The sequence below is a fragment of the Vespula vulgaris genome, chromosome 10, assembly GCF_905475345.1.
Source record: "Vespula vulgaris chromosome 10, iyVesVulg1.1, whole genome shotgun sequence".
Lineage (NCBI taxonomy): Eukaryota > Metazoa > Arthropoda > Insecta > Hymenoptera > Vespidae > Vespula > Vespula vulgaris.
Window position 1 is genome coordinate 6104604 of NC_066595.1, and position 16595 is coordinate 6121198.

General features: G+C 38.7%; 2 long non-coding RNA genes across 3 annotated transcripts in view; one reads left to right on the top strand and one right to left on the bottom strand.

The window, feature by feature from the left end:
* Nucleotides 1-351: 351 nt before the first annotated feature.
* The window catches only part of LOC127067068 (uncharacterized), a 66685-nt gene continuing 50441 nt past the window's right edge, over nt 352-16595 (bottom strand). The window contains exon 3 of the long non-coding RNA XR_007782547.1: nt 352-832. This is a non-coding gene — a long non-coding RNA (uncharacterized LOC127067068). The remainder of the gene's footprint in view (nt 833-16595) is intronic.
* LOC127067067 (uncharacterized) lies at nt 14866-15825 on the top strand. Of its 2 annotated transcripts, none has more exons than XR_007782546.1 (3): nt 14866-14930; nt 15452-15522; nt 15703-15825. It is a non-coding gene; the product is annotated as an uncharacterized LOC127067067 (long non-coding RNA). The 2 variants fall into 2 exon arrangements; XR_007782545.1 differs by lacking the exon at nt 14866-14930 and adding an exon at nt 15162-15226.

Consider the following 16595-nt stretch of genomic DNA (forward strand, 5'->3'; position numbering starts at 1 on the left):
TCTCTTCAGCTTGGACTTATTTCGTATCTAACGAAATATTAATTCCTATTTCATATACGAAGGAGGTTAATGCTTCTAAAGTATCGATTATGTTCGCGATTATGACCAAGTATAGTTATACTGCGAGTTTCGTATTATAGAAGTCTTCTTCCTTTTAAGGGCGCGAAATAAAATTTGGTTATAAATGGTCATTAAAAACAAAACAAGAAAGAAAGAAAAAGAAAAAGTAAAAAAAAGAAAAAGAAAAAGAGAGAAAGAAAAGAAAGAAAGAACGAAAGCGTTTTCGGATCGTACTTTTTTCTAAAAGTATACAAAAAAAAAAAAAGAAAAGAAAGAAAAGAAAAAGGGATAACAGAAGCTACGTGATTTATTTTATTATTTATTTTCATCGTTAACGATATCGCGATTATCATCGAAGGAGCGGCTCCGAAGGCGTCGAGAAGGCGTTCCGAGTCTAAAGGGATCGGACTGTTAATCTTTTCGAGTTAAAAGAGAGAGATGGTCCCTGATGAAAACGCGTAGAATCCTCCGCGACAGTGGACGACTATAATTCTTCGTGTAATCGTTACGGTTCGGCCCGCTAAGCGATTATAAACCACGTAACGTTCGTTAGCGAATTTAATGCCAGCGGCCTTAGCGCGCACGCGCGTGCACTCATATACACGCACGTGAATAGGTAGACACGCACGAACGCACGTACGCACGCACGCAGAAACATATACAAAAGCAGTACACGGACGTCGACTGGCTTGGTCCTATATCACTTTAACGCACTGCCGTGAAGTTCAGGGTTGCGGTCGGTACGATGAACTCGTCCGGTCGTAGTGCAATACTAAGAAACAGAAACGATGATGCCTTCTTGGTGCTCTTATTCAATTAACCGTGAAAAAAAAAATACACACACACACACATATATATATATATAAATTCTTTCGCAATTAATTTCTATCAATGAAAAATAAAAAAATAAAAAAAGAGAGAGAGAAAAGAAAAAGATAATAATAATAATAATTTTGGTGTAAAATCGTTCGAAAAATAGAAATACTATACAATTGCAATAGCTTTAGCAGGAATATTAAAGAGACCTGTGAAGCATGTCTCTTTCTCGATAACGAGAACAAAAATAAAAATAAGAAGAGAGAAAAGAGAAAGGAGAGAATAAAAAAGAGAAAGAAGAAAAATAACAGAAGAAGAAGAAGAAGAAGAAGAGAAAGAAGAAGGACAAAAAGAGAGAAGGGCGACGGGGACGTGGCGGTGTTTTCGCGCGGATTCTCTTCGTGCAAAATGCAACAGCACGAGTTCGCGTGGCATCGGAGATCAGCGTCGTTTTCCTTATAAGACCCCCGTTGCGTTTTAAAGGCACAGGTGGCGTGGCACGTTCTAACCGGTGCTAAGCGACTTTTCTAGGCGTACAAGAGAAACGAAGAAAGAGGGAGGGTATAGGTGAGCCTTCGTAATTACGTCCCAATATGCAAGCGGGCCGTGCAACGTGCTCTCTCCCTCTCTCTCTTTCTCTCTCTTTTCCTTTCTTTCTCTTTCTTTCAACGATGGTATGTGAGCTGCTGCTTGAAACAGCCGCGATAGATCGCTAGATAGGCGTACGTAGAATATACCAGCAGTCTCGCGGACCTCCTTCCCCTCCTCCACTTCCTCCTCCTTTTTCTTCTCCTCTTTCTCCTCTTCCTCCTTCAACACCACCACCTCTTTGCCTCTTCTTCTTTCTCTCTATCTCTCTCAACGTGGTTCGTATCGTTGGTGCACGTTGAATGATTAATGTGCTCCCGAGGCAACGTAACACCTGATCTGTCCCGAGCTAAAATTACGCGATACAGGAGCCCGCGTTCTCTAAGAGATCGTTCGAGAATAGAAAAGGACACCCGGAAGATCGGGATCGATCGCGAAATCGAGAATCCGTCTGTTGAACCGTGAAAGGTCGTACGATCTTTTCTCAGAAAGCTTTTCTTTAATCTCTAACTCTCGAGAGAAGAAAAAGAAAATGAAAATAATGTTGTAACAGATAACTAGCAGGTTCTGGTATATTCTTTTATTTAATAAGATTAATAGTAAAATACGTATGTATAACCGAAGAATCTAGAACGCATTCTGACTCCCATTACCTCAGGAAGAAATATTAATTAACAGGCACGATAATGACCTCTACTGGCTTGCTAAAGAAATCGTTTTAGTAGAACGATCGTGATTTCACGAAATAAGGCGAATTAATAGTCAGCGGTAGCACGCCCACGCACCGATGATCGCGATATAAAAACGGGCTCGTGAATGTCGGAAGATGCGTTGCGATTAGCTCGAGCGTTGCTTTCTCTCTCTCTCTCTCTCTCTCTCTCTCTCTCTCTCTCTCTCTCTCTCTCTCTCTCTCTTCCTCTCTCTAACTCTAACTCGGCGCTTGTAATTAATTATCCACTTCGATATTAGGAGTGCACGGAAAGCGAGCGACGATAGCGAACACGAGCGTGGTAAGTGCAACGGATAGAGCTATACGACTTGGGTGACCGTGTTCAGATTCTAAAGTGGACGCGGAAAAGAGAAGGAGGAAAAGAGGGCAACCAAGCGATGCTAGAGCAGATTCTGTCTCGTTTTTGCTCGGATAGCAAGCACATTGCTTACGTGCGTGCGCACACGCCAAACCCTTTCCACCTTTCTTGCGTGCCAAGGTGTAATCCTCGGTCTTCTCTTTCACTCTCTTTCTCTCCGTCTCTTTCACTCGTTATTTCTCTCTTCTTTCGTATCTTTTCTCTTTTCTTTTCTTTCTTTAACCATGTTACTCGAGCAAAGTAAATACGATAATATAATATCGGCCGACGACAGAAGCCCTCCTTTCCCTCCGACCCTTTCCAATCTTTTCATTGAAAAACTTTCTCAATCCTCGAAAAATGATAATAATTCGACGATAATAAATTATTCGCAATTTATTAATGCATTTCTCGAAATATCTTCATCTTTATCTTCTAGTATCATCGAATTTTCGAATAGTGGGAGGTAAGTATTTGCGTAAGCACGTCAATAAAACGCACGCGAAATAATTCAACGTTTGTCCTCCTCTTCCTCCTTCTCCTCCTCCTTTTCTTCTACCTTCTCCCCCCTTGGACATCGGTTGCCAGAAGGAATAGAAGCCAGAACGGCAGCGTTCGAACGTCATTCCCACAGAGACGACAACGACGAGGTTCCATTAGAGCTATAAGGCATTGTCAGCGCGTACGCATCGTCGCGAACAGCAACAACAGCAAAAGTTGCAACGGCAACGGCAACGGCAACAAGGTGACGGTAGGTGCAGCGTTGAATCGGTATGCACATGGCGTACTCACGGCTATCCTCGCGTACTCGCAAAGAAAATCGAAAGTAAGCCGACGGGTAGGCAAAAGGAGGCGGTGGCGGCTCCGTTCTGAATGCAGCCAGGTTACTGTATGCAAAATAGTCGTTTACAGGTAAGCATCCTTACGGATGCACCTCGTGTACACGTATGTATACTTTTACATACTCCTCGTCTCCTCGTCCAGCAACTTGCCGGTTGCTGCCACGAGAGCTTCCACGAGAAAGGGTGAGCCTTAGGGCTAACAGCTATACGGTATACACGATACGGGGCAGTTTTATTGGACGACACCGACACCGACTACTCGCGAGGAATCGCGATTGCTTCCCTTTTGCCGCGAGATGATCGCCGCCTTTGCCAAAGGTACCGGCGAGCTTTCGTGGATTTCTATCGGTCGATCCGAGCCAGCTGCAACCGAGGAAAGGCGCGAAACCTTTGTCGATGAATGGAAAGAAGGATAGATAGATAGAAACAGAGAGAGAGAGAGAGAGAGAGAGAGACTTGATTTTTTCACCTGCGGATATGGAATGCGTCGATATTCGATCGACGAAGACTATCTAATTGGTTTCAGGTGCTACCGTGGGAGCGAACGAAATCGATGTCTACAAGAGGTTTACTAACAGACTCCTAGAATTTCCATTTTACTGAGAAAACCGACAAGCCTGTTAACTTTCTAGCTTTTCTTTGTCTCCCTTTTCGATCTTAAACTTTGCTCGTAGTAATCGTTAACTTTGATCGTCATGAATATCGGTATAAAACTCGACTATCAAACGTCACCTATGGATTCTACAAGACGGAGCTATACTGCGTCGTGTTCACGAAAGACGGCTAAGAAAGGCGGCTAAGAGGAAGGAGACTTCGTACGAAAGAATGCTTAGCTAGAGAAAGAGAGTCGAGCAACGTCGACGAGGTCATCGTCAGAGTCATCGATCAAGTTCTCCAACCGAGGTCACCCTATGACCCCCGGGCCGGCAGCCGTTCGCCAGCCTCGGTCAGTCATCGATCTACGGATCCTTGCCGTAGATCACTCCTCTCGATACCTACCGCAACGAGCTTCGAGAGTGATGTCGGTACACATATGTATATAGGTGTCCGACCGTGTGTTCGTGTACACGCCACGAAAATCGCACGCGGTCATTATTTATGCGCTCGTAATCTGTCATAACCGGAGGTCCACTTATGCAACCTGACGATATCGTTACGGTCTAACGGAAACGCCTACCAGACCGCTCCCTTTCTCGCTTTCTCTCTATCTCTTCTCTCTCTCTCTCTCTTTATCTCTATCTCTTTCTCTCTTTCTCTTCTTCTTCTATCTCTCTGTCTCTCTCAGAAACGCGACGACAGTTATCAGCCCCCGAATCTATTCAGTGAAAAATGTCTTCTCTTTACTTCCAAGAGCTCCTCAACTTTTTAAGTTAAGGCTTCTTCAAAATCGATCTATTATTTTTTTTCCCTTCTCCCTCTCTCTTTTCTTTTCTCTTTCTTATTCTCGTTTCCTTGTTAAAAAGCGCAAAAACCGATCGCAAAGTTTATTATGCAGCAAGCATAAGTAGTACCCTTCTTCTCTCTTTATCTCTATAAATTACAAAATAAAAAAGAAAAAGAAAGAAAAAAGGAGAATAGATAGACGTGCTTAAAAGTTAATCACCGAAAATGGTTCCTTCGGGGTTATTGATCTTGTAAAGTTAATCCTTTCGCGTCAAGCAACGACCTCGTGAAATTTCATCGGCCTTTTATAATCCTTACGACCGAATTGCGAAACGCTAATAAACGCATCCTTCTCTCTCTCTCTCTTTCTCTCTGTGTATATATCTCATGCACGCGAGAGCATTGGGCACTTTTACGACGTAGCCTTGTAAAGACATAAAAAAGAAGGATACTCCAGGAGATGCGACCCCGTATCTCGGATGATCCTTTCAAATTCTCGCCGTCGATTACTTTACTGCCTCGTTTATCGCGCGCACCCCAGACCGAAATAAAGTTTAAAGGCGCATAACGCACGAGAATTCTCCGTGCCATGAATTCACGCCGTAAGACCGATCGTATAATTGTTTAGGAAGACCTCGTGAATGGCGTCTTTACGTTTTTATTTAAAAAAAAGAAAAAGAAACAAAAGAAAAGAAAGAAAAACTCACTCTTCTCTGTTTCTCTCTCTCTCTCTCTCTCTCTCTCTCTCTCTCTCTCTCTCTCTCTCTCTAATTCGTACAAACTTCACTCCGTTTTATTCTTTATCACACGATAAAGAAGAAAAATCTAACGGTTACCCTAAATAACAAAAACGATTCCGCTTAGAAAAATATCAAACTCGGTTATATCTCCGCATTCGCGAACGCAAGAATTCTCTCTTTTTATATCTCTTTATTTCTTTTATTTTATCTTACCATAGGCAACAAGAATTTGCGATGATGAGTCGTCGAAACGCTTTAAGCACCTTGAATTCCCGTGATCCTGTTCCGGCCACTCAACCTCGACCTCTCGAGGCAGATGTTAGTCTTTCCTCTTCTCCGTCCAGATAGTAGTATTACAGTCAGCAGGGATCTTCCACAATTATATGATATCTTTCTGTCGTAGGGGTTTTTCTTTTTCCTTCTTTATCTCTTTCTCTTTCGTAACTCGACTTTTTAACTCGCGACAGAAATTAAAATCGAATAAAATGAATCACTTTAGAGAGATTTTCTCTCAGCTATATATTTATCTACGTACGTCTTTCCCGATGAGAAACCAATACGCGAATGAGATTCCGTTTAACATAAACGACAAGGACATCCTCGAGAATGTTTACAACAATGCTATGTTTTCATTGATATACGTTCGTTCATAAACATATATACCTAGATATTCTTCTTACCAAAAACAAATTGTTTTTCTTTATACTATTTTGATCGACGTACTCACCGTGACGATATCAAACAACGATCAATTGTATTAATTGTAATTTACGTCTATCAATACATCAAATCGTTTAAAACGCTTGACACGATGTTCTTTATCATCTTTTATAAATATTCTCCGTTTCAAATTATTTACATATATTCGTAACAAAATTAACAATTTTATTAACGATTTTATATACGTATATGTGTGTATAAAGAATCTAGAAAAGTAGAAACGATCTATAATACATTTTCAAACGTACGAGGAAAAAGATATTTAAAAAAAAAGGATAATAATCGCTAAGTTATAGTTGATATATTACTATATAAAAACTATTGAATAACAATATCACAAATTTAAACAATATCTACCGATTCTGCAACAATTACAAATCTACTTTCGATGATACGTATATACATATATATATATAAAAATAATACCTAATACATACATATATATATATATATATATATATATATATATATATATATAAGCCTGATAAAAATCATCAACGCTACATAGATAATTAACTACATATAAATAATACTAACTAAAATAATGTAACTAAAATAAAGAATACTACAATAAAAAAAAAAAAAAAAGACAGAGAGAGAAATAGAGAATAGTACGATAAGAAAAAGAGATATCGATACATCGTTTCATTTAGAATATATCTTTGTGGGAATTTATATCGAACGGACATAACCGAAAATCTCAGGATCGATATTTTCGGCAAGAATACTCCGAAGGAACATCAAGATCGGTAGGATAATGAGACGACGTCGGTTCGAGTTCGGTTAACATCGTCTTCGTCGTCCTCGTGGATCGTCGTGACCACGTTGGTGTCGTGGTCGTTCGTCGCAGTCACTAACCACAGGGACCTGTAGGTCCTGCCAACGACTTTTTATGCTGGATTTCCATATAGGGAAAGATCCGATGCGATACGATACGCCGACGAGTCGCGGATGTTGCAGCGAAAGGGGAGCAATATATACATCTTTGCGTCGTCGGTAGAGACAGAGTAGAAAGACAGAGACAGAGACAGAGATAGAGATAGAGAGCAAAAGAGAAAGAGAGAGAAAGAGAGTTCCACCTTTTCGCATACGAAAAGGGATACCGCTTTGAGAATCTGGAAGGACTGATCCCTTCGAACATTTTTTGCAACGAACGACGACGACGACGACGACGACGACGACGACGACGACGACGACGATGAGGACGACGACGACGACGATGAAAAGAACGAGAACGAGGACGAGGACGAGGACGACGATCGATGTGGAGTTTACGCTATCGTTTCTTCTTTCGTTCCGAGTCTTCGAAGAACGCGAGAAATCGATGTATCGACGAAGATTCCTCTACGGTCGTCCTATTTCAAGATTGATCGGTAATGTAAAGGAAATCGAAGTTAGACCAGACATATTCCAGTTTCCTCTTATTCATCGTCATTATCTTCGAGTTTCATGAGGCAGCATCGATCATACCTATAGAAAACTATTGTCTTCCTAATGAATCGTGTCGTTCCTAGCGCAAGATCGTACGTCATAACTTCCTCTCTCTCTCTCTCTCTTTCTTTCTTTCTTTCTTTCTTTCTCTGTATAACATAATCGCTCGGGTTTCTCGACGAAGAGTATTAATAATGTAGGAAGGCACAGGTCGATCGTCGATCGGCCGTCGAGCGGACCGCTCGATTAATTTATTATTCGACGTACTTACGTGGCTCGCGTTATACATATAAATACGCACACATACATCCATACATTCATACATACATACATACATACATACACGATAGACGTTTCACGTAGAGTCGGGAGATCTCGCGAAGACGCCATTGGACCAGCTGTCTTCATATTTCAGCGTACTGCCGGCGCGGCATTAAAAGCGTGCATTAACCCGCTCTCTCCGCGAGAAACGTTCGCTCCCTTGGCTGTTGCCTTTCCAAGTGTTGGTGGGTAACGCGATATTAATAGGACACGTTCGGTAGCCCAACAACTACGACGACGACGACGACGACGACGACGACGATGTCGAACGAGAAACGATTTAAACATTCCGTTGTAACTACCGGTTGGTTTCTAAGAAGAAAGAAGGTGGTGATAGTGATGGTGATGGTGATGGTGATGGTGGTGGTAATGGTGATAGTGGTGGTGCTGGTAACGATGGTGGTGGGGAAAGGAATAAGCAAAAAGTGAAAAAGAAGCGGTATTTTCCTTTTATCTCTAAGAGATATATTTGTAAATGTGTATCGGTATAGTACGTAGGTACGCAAGTACGTATGTAAGAGCAGCGCGTGCTAGAAATTACAGCGTCCACCGCCGATGACTAATGGGAAATTCACGCGGCCGTTAATGTACCGTATCGTTATCACCTTACAGAGCCGACTAAAGTCACCGAGGATATCCGGCTGCGATTTACCGGCTTGTGTACTGCCGTCTTGCCGTTCTTTCGATCAGCGGAAGGGACAAGAACTGAGAAGAAAGAGAGATAGAGAGAAGAGTAAACGAGTGAATGAATGAGTGGGTGGGAGGGAAAAAGAGAATGGACAATTTTCGCTATTTACGAAATGAATAAGTATTAGAAAGTTACGAAAGCTTTGGTTTTACGGATGACTTGTTTTTTTACGGGATACACGAACTCTCAAACTTTTCTTCTCCTCTTTCATGAAAGTATGAAAGAAATTTTAAACAAAGAGACCTACAGATTCTTTACAAAAAAGAAAAAGAAAGAAAAAGAAGGAAAAAGATAAAAAGAGTAAAAAAAAAAAGTTGTAACCGCGACGTCCTTGTTAAGTCGTAAAACAATCTCGAGTTGGAATTTATTAGCGATTATTACAAAAGTCGTTAACGAAAAGAGTGCTCGTGATCCGGCTGATGGCGCTCAGGAATCTGGAAGGAACTGTTATGTAGTGATTGTACGGTACGGTAACGAAAGGAAGGAAGGGAAAAAAAAAGGAGAAAAATGAGGGGAAAAAAGAAAAAAGGAAAGAAAAAAGAAAAAGAAAAGAAATGAAAAAAATGAAAGAAAAAAAAAGTAAAAAAGAAGAAATAAAGATAGGAATCCGCAACGGGCTACCGATCACGTATCAATTAAATTCCGTGTAGCAATATGCAAGCAATCACGTTTCCGCGTGTTCTCATATATAAGATTGGTGATTTGAATTGTTTCAAATCACGCGCGAGTTTCTCGTCCACAACTGGCTGTTGTATGAGATACATAAATATATATCACGATCATTCGTGTCACGCTGTCGTCTTATCTCTCTTTTTTTTTTGTTTTCTTCTATCGTCGAATAACCCAAAAGAACACATGCGTAGAAATCGGACGACGTAAGCAAGCAAGCAAGCAAGCAAATAAGAAAGTAAGTAAGTAAGTACGTCCTTTGACGTTATGCATGGTCGAATCTCGATTATTTTCGTTGATACGATAAATATAAATCGAAAGGCCAGCAAAACATAATTTAACACGAAGTTTCCACTTTTCTAGAAGTATCAGAGTCGAAAGATCGATAAGAAAGTCGTCGATTATCGCTCCTATACGATCTTCGATATTTTTTTCAGAAAGGATCATCGACGTTAGGTACTAGCAGCTTTACGTTTTCCAGAGCGTGTCATCGGGCGGTGATAGGCGAGCGTTGCTTCAACGTTTTCACCGTGTTCGATTTATTACATCCGGTTTATGCACGATCCAGCTCCAGGGAACACCTGCGTATAAGTTCTAACCAAGCGTGTATTTACGTGGTAGTATATATATGTGTGTGTGTAGACAACTATATATACATATGTACTCGCTAAACATACATTCATGAAGTTCGTTTCGATGCTTTACTCTACTTAACAATAATCAAATCTAACTCTAATAATAGGATTCTTCGATCAAGTAAATAAACTTTTTCTTAAAAAAAAAACTCGACGGAGATCTATAATACAGAATATTTTATAATAAAACTCGAATAGTCGTGAATGATCGAACAATTAAAAGATCGGCTTTGTTCTTTGACACGCACGGCCCGTGAGAGAAAGAGATTACGGTGTCAATTTCAGAGCACGTACCACCTGCCGAGGCTGACTTTCCTTTCCTGATTCGACCTTGGATAGAAGGTAAGACAAGCGCCCCGTTTATACGCTTACAACTGTGTGCCTTTCGATAAGCGTTCGATCGATCGATCGTACGATCGCGAGAAAAGTAGAAAGACCAAAGGGGACCAAACACTATGCGATGTTTCTCTCTCTCTCTCTCTCTCTCTCTCTCTTTCTCTCTCTGTCTCTATATCATCATCCGTCGAACGATCGTGAGAGGTTCTTTCTCTCTTAACAGACCTCATCGAGTTCTAACGAGCGGGATATTTTATTCATGAAGAATTATTTATCCGCTTTCCAAGATTCCGAGTACGCGATGATCGACGTCCGATCGGTGTTTTGTCATTTTATCCATATCGTACGTTTGTATCTCTACACTGTCTGAAGGTATTTAAGTGCTCGTTAAAGAATGAAAAATGATCGAAATAAGAGAGAACGGAGGTAGAAGAGACGATCCACGATCGAATAAAGTCATACGATAAACCTTACTTTTTATGACGAGCGTATTCGCGCATCCCCACGTTACAGCGCATAATCTTCCGAAGACTATTACCTTCGAAAAGATAAGAACGAAATATTTCGGATAAAAGAGTCCGACGTCGATTTGAGCTATATTATACGTAAGTACGTTCGTACGTACTTACGTTGCACGTCGTCTTTTCAAGTCGATTCCTCGTTAAACGTTCCCCGTCACGTTATCTCAAATATTTATTTTTCTACCTTTTTCTTCAAATGACTTCATACCGTCGCATTACGAAACACAAACGATCGACGAAAATAATTAAACGAACGTAGAACTTTATCACATACTCATGTATAACGAAATATACGAATTTTTCGATCTACGTTTGAAAATTTTTAATATCATTCACATTGTCTAAACGCGAACATATCGTTTGTGGATAAACGATAATATTTACGTAATAGAATATTCCAAATATTACGTCACGCAAACGTCACGATTTCGCAACGATTTCGTAGAATTGTTTCTCAAGGAACAATTCCAAGAATGTTAAGGATGATCGAACGAAAAACTTTTGAAAGTCAAACGTTTTACAAAACATATACGATGTTCCAACATCGTATCGATCCAATAACAATACTAAACAAAACAACAACAAAAAGAACTAAACGTTGAAGAAAAAGAAAAAAAGAGAAAAACGAAACGAAAGTGTGTACTGGTGTGTCCTCGTCTGTGTGTTTATACGTCTCTTTCTCTCTCTCTCTCTCTCTGTATGTGTACGTAGAAAAAGCCATGGGACTGTTTACGGCGTGTCGCGAATGAAAGTCGGCGGTCATAAAGTCGAGTGCGGATGGTGATCGTAAATATTTGGACGATAGAGGTCCCGATAGGGTGACCCCGAAGACTGCGTGCTCACGGCGATTCGCACAACCACACCCGTCTGTATCAGCGTACATAACCGGGATCTCGAATTAATCCGCAGAGGAGAGAGGTTAGCTGCCGGTGCACCGGTAACTTGACCGAAGCTTCATCGAAAAGGATAGAAGGAGATGGAAAAACGACTATAGTAGGTATTACCTGTAGCTTCTCTCTCTCTCTCTCTCTCTCTCTCTCTTTATCTATGTATGTATGTATGTATGTATGTATGTATGTATCTCTATCTCGTTTCTTCTCATCGAGAGCAAGGTTCGTTCGTTCAAGGAGAAAGGATCAAAGAGAAGATAGAAACGCGAAGATTAGTAGGAAGAGAGAACGAAATTGATTTCCGTCCGGGATAAAGAAGTTAAGCAAAAGAAAATCGAAGATACTTTTGAACTACAAGAGACGAGAGAGAGAGAGAGAGATGTGAAAGAAAGAGACACAAGGTGGTCGAAGAGAAAGGCAAGGTAAGTAAGTAAATTCTTCCACGCATCCTGTCTGCGGTTGACGAAAACTTATCGACGCACGACATTTCGGAGAAGCTCGTAATAAGACGATAGTTTCTTTTTCTTCTTTTACTAATATTCTGTGGGTAGCCGAATTTTAGCCTGGTAAAATCGAAATTCGAAAGGTTCTCAATGCCTTTTACTTTATTTCTTCGTTTTATTATTATGTAATTGGTGCGATATTAAAAGAGTATATTTTGATTAGGTGCGATTTTATCGATAATATTCGAAGAGTATACTTCTCTCCGTCTCTATTTTTTTACTGTATTTTATCGATAGGTAATAAATAAGTAAGTAAGTAAGTAAGTAAGTACTTATTTACTTCCTTTTTATAATAATAGTATAGATTGTAGTTTAGTATGTAAGTAAGTAGATATGCCCTCATGAAATTCCAAAACTTCAAAAGCTGGAATTATTTGATAATTCGATCCGATCTGTCGATAAAATTCGATACGAAAAGTATCCTCCTTTTCGTCGTCTTGTTTATTTTAATTTACCGATAGATAGGTAATAAGTAAGTAAGTGAGTAAGTAAGTACATAGCCCCTATGAAATTTTCAAGCTTCAAAAGCTAGAATTATTTGATAGTTCGATCCGATCTATCGATAAAATTCGATACGAAAAGTATCCTCCTCTCCGTCGTCTCTTTTATTTTAATTTATCGATAAATAGTAAGTAAGTAAGTAAGTAAGTAAGTAGATACTTTCTTTCTTTTTACAATAATAAAATAAATTGTAACTTAGTAAGTAAGTACTTGAATAGGCCCCATAAAATTCCAGAGCTTGAAAAGCTGGAATTATTTGATAGCTCGATTCGATCTATCGATAAAATTCGAAACTTCTTTCGTTATCGTTTTCATTTTAATTTATCGATAGCATAAATAAGTAAGTAAATAAACAAGTAAGTTAGTAAGTAACTAAGTAAATACTTTCTTTTTACAATAATAAAATAGGTCGTAACTTAGTAAGTAAGTAAGTAAATACTTACTTTCCTTTTACAATAATAAATTAGGTTATAACTTGGCAAGTAAATAAGTAACTATTTACTTTCTTTTTACAATAATAAAATAGGTTGTAACTTAGTAAGTAAGTACGTAGCCCCCATGAAATTCCAGAGCTTCGAAAGCTCTTCTAAGATCGGACTTGGTCGCGACGACGACTCCCTTGGAGAGCGCACGGCCGCTAAATGAAGATTTATAGGAGGGTCGCTGTTCGCACGCCACGCCACTCACAGAAAGGACTCCGTAGCACGCAGCAAGCGCAACATAGAAAGAGAGTCTCGTAATTCAAACGATCCCGAACCTGAAATAGAGGAGTGTCCCAGGCGACTTCACCGTCCGGGTATAGTACACTCCCTACGTTTATCTCACTCTTTCCACTACTCCTTTTCTTATCCAACTTACGAGTAAACGCATTGATTATGTCCAGACGTCGTAAGGAAAGCGATTATTTCCAAGTGTACGCACGGAAGTGAACGAATACGAAATACTTCTTCTTCTTTTTCTTCTTCTTCTTCTTCTACTTTCATTTCGAGTATCGAAATAACCGATCGTAATTAATTTCAATCTCTTAAAGAAATCTCTTATAAAAATGTTCTATCTCGATATAAATCTTTCCTTCGAAATTGTTTCTTCTTTCTATTACTATTTTTCTTATCGTTATAATATAATAGAATATCGTTAGCGCGTGTGATAGAATATCGTCAGATTTATTTACTTATATTTATCTGCAGTCAATCTCAGAGTTTAACGAGCAAATAAAAATGATTATTATCTTATTTCTACGTGATCTTAGAGAACGTAATAGGATTTATCGTGTATCTCACGGTAATACATTCTGCAGTTTAATCCATATGTACAAATCCATTTGAACGAGTTATTCAAAATTAATTCCATTGGAAACTAATATGACTTTTGCGTATCTGCATATCGAGAACTCGCTCTCCAAGGCCACCCCCGACATTTTCTTCTTCAAGATATAGCCGAAGGCGAGGTTACCGCATAAGCGTTACGACGTATGTATCTATCATCGGGTAATTATCGCTGATTAACGACTTTCCATACGTTATCTTCGTTCATGTAAAGATTTCGACTTGAATTTTACTCGAACAAAGATAATAGATACAGATTAGAATACCACCGAAGATAATTTTCTCTTCAACGAGCTCTCGAGTAAAATAAAAATCATTTTTTTTTCTCTCTCTCTCTCTCTCTCTCTTTCTTTCCTCTCGTTCTTGTTACCTTCTTTGAACATTAAAAAAGAAAAAAGAAGAAAAGACAAAAAAAAAAGAAAAAAGAACCGGTAGTACGGCTTACCGAGAAGAAAGATATTTTTGCTCGATCTGGCTCATTTAGAACGTATTAAAACGTCGTTTTCGTGATTCTTACTCGACACTTGCGTCAGCCAGCATTAACCTATTCCAGGTAAGTATCACCTGATATCACCTGACATCCTTCCTTAAATATACATACCTACGATTTCTTTGAGTTAAAAAAAAAAAAAATAAACGATACAAAAATGTACATGGAGTATAAAAAACCAAGATTTAAACAATAGTACATTCGATTCGATGTTACGGTAATTCGTAATACGTATTAAATATGAAATAATTGTAATTTAATATCTTACCAAACGTTTGTTTACAAACTCGGAGACATCGTCTTTATTTAATTTCAACAAAGACCGACTTTCAGACGACTTCGTTAATTACTGCGTCAGTTCTCTTTCGCGTGTCGACGAGTAAGCATCGAAAATCCCACTTTCCGTAAGTACAAATCTCTTTGAGTTAAAAAAAAAGAATAAGCGATACAAAAATGTACACGGAGTATAAAAAACCAAGATTTAAACAATAGTACATTCGATTCGATGTTACGGTAATTCGTAATACGTATTAAATATGAAATAATTGTAATTTAATATCTTACCAAACGTTTGTTTACAAACTCGGAGACATCGTCTTTATTTAATTTCAACAAAGACCGACTTTCAGACGACTTCGTTAATTACTGCGTCAGTTCTCTTTCGCGTGTCGACGAGTAAGCATCGAAAATCCCACTTTCCGTAAGTACAAATCTCTTTGAGTTAAAAAAAAAGAATAAGCGATACAAAAATGTACACGGAGTATAAAAAACCAAGATTTAAACAATAGTACATTCGATTCGATGTTACGGTAATTCGTAATACGTATTAAATATGAAATAATTGTAATTTAATATCTTACTAAACGTTTGTTTACAAACTCGGAGACATCGTCTTTATTTAATTTCAACAAAGACCGACTTTCAGACGACTTCGTTAATTACTGCGTCAGTTCTCTTTCGCGTGCCGACGAGTAAGCATCGAAAATCCCACTTTCCGTAAGTACAAATTTCGATACTTCGTAATTTTCATAATTTTCGAATTATTTCAACAATCTTTAATGTACGTGGAGTACAATAAATGAATATTTAAACGATACTACATTCGATTCAACTTTACAGTGCTCGTAATACGTATTAAATATAAAATAATTGTAATTTATTTTATTATTTTCTTAGATTTAATTTTTAGACTGATCGTTGTTAACAACGTGTAACCTCTGACTGACTTTCACGGGTACTCGATCAAAATAAACATCGAAGCTATCCCAAGATGTCTTTGTTCCAAGCATCATCGAAGATTTAAAGTAAGTATACTCTTATGTAACACATTCCTTCAATAATTTCTACAGTTTTTCATTATAACAATGATACTAATCATTTTGTTTTTACTTGTCTATTTCAGAACATTATTGCAATCGAGCGCGAAGCAATGATGAAATGGAGTGTTTGTAACGCTAAAATAAAAATGAAAAAATCGCGGAATAGAAGCAGTGTTTGTTCGTCCGCGATTCGCGATTTAAATAACAAGTGTTTTTGCATCGACTGAGCGCAATGCAGTCGTTAGAGTCAGTGTTCGTTCGTAAAGTATTTTTTTAACAGTCGCACAGACTGTATTTATAAAAGATAGAGTTTCGCGAATTAACTTCAGTGATCGTACGTTAATAAATAATTATTGCGAATTAGAGTCAGTGCATCACTGAAAAGGATCTCGATCAACATCGATGTCGACCTATCTCATTTTCAACCATCCACCCTCAATTTCGACCTAAATCGAAAAATTGGACGAGTGTTTTGGAGCCATCGCAGAACTTCTTAAGTAGTAAGTGAATTTTTAAGTCTCTTCGATCACTCAATCATGTCAAGGACGAAAGATCCGAATCGACACGAGTGATTGGTTGTAATTAATTAATAAAAAAGCATTGAGTATAAAAACTTCTTGGAAGATTTACTTACGAATGATTTCTTATTTTTCTATCGATTTATTAGATTAGGATAAAGTATTCTCAAACGCGTTAATTATAATTAAAATCTTGAACGTATCAATGTATTTTTTTTTCTCGTGAAAATAG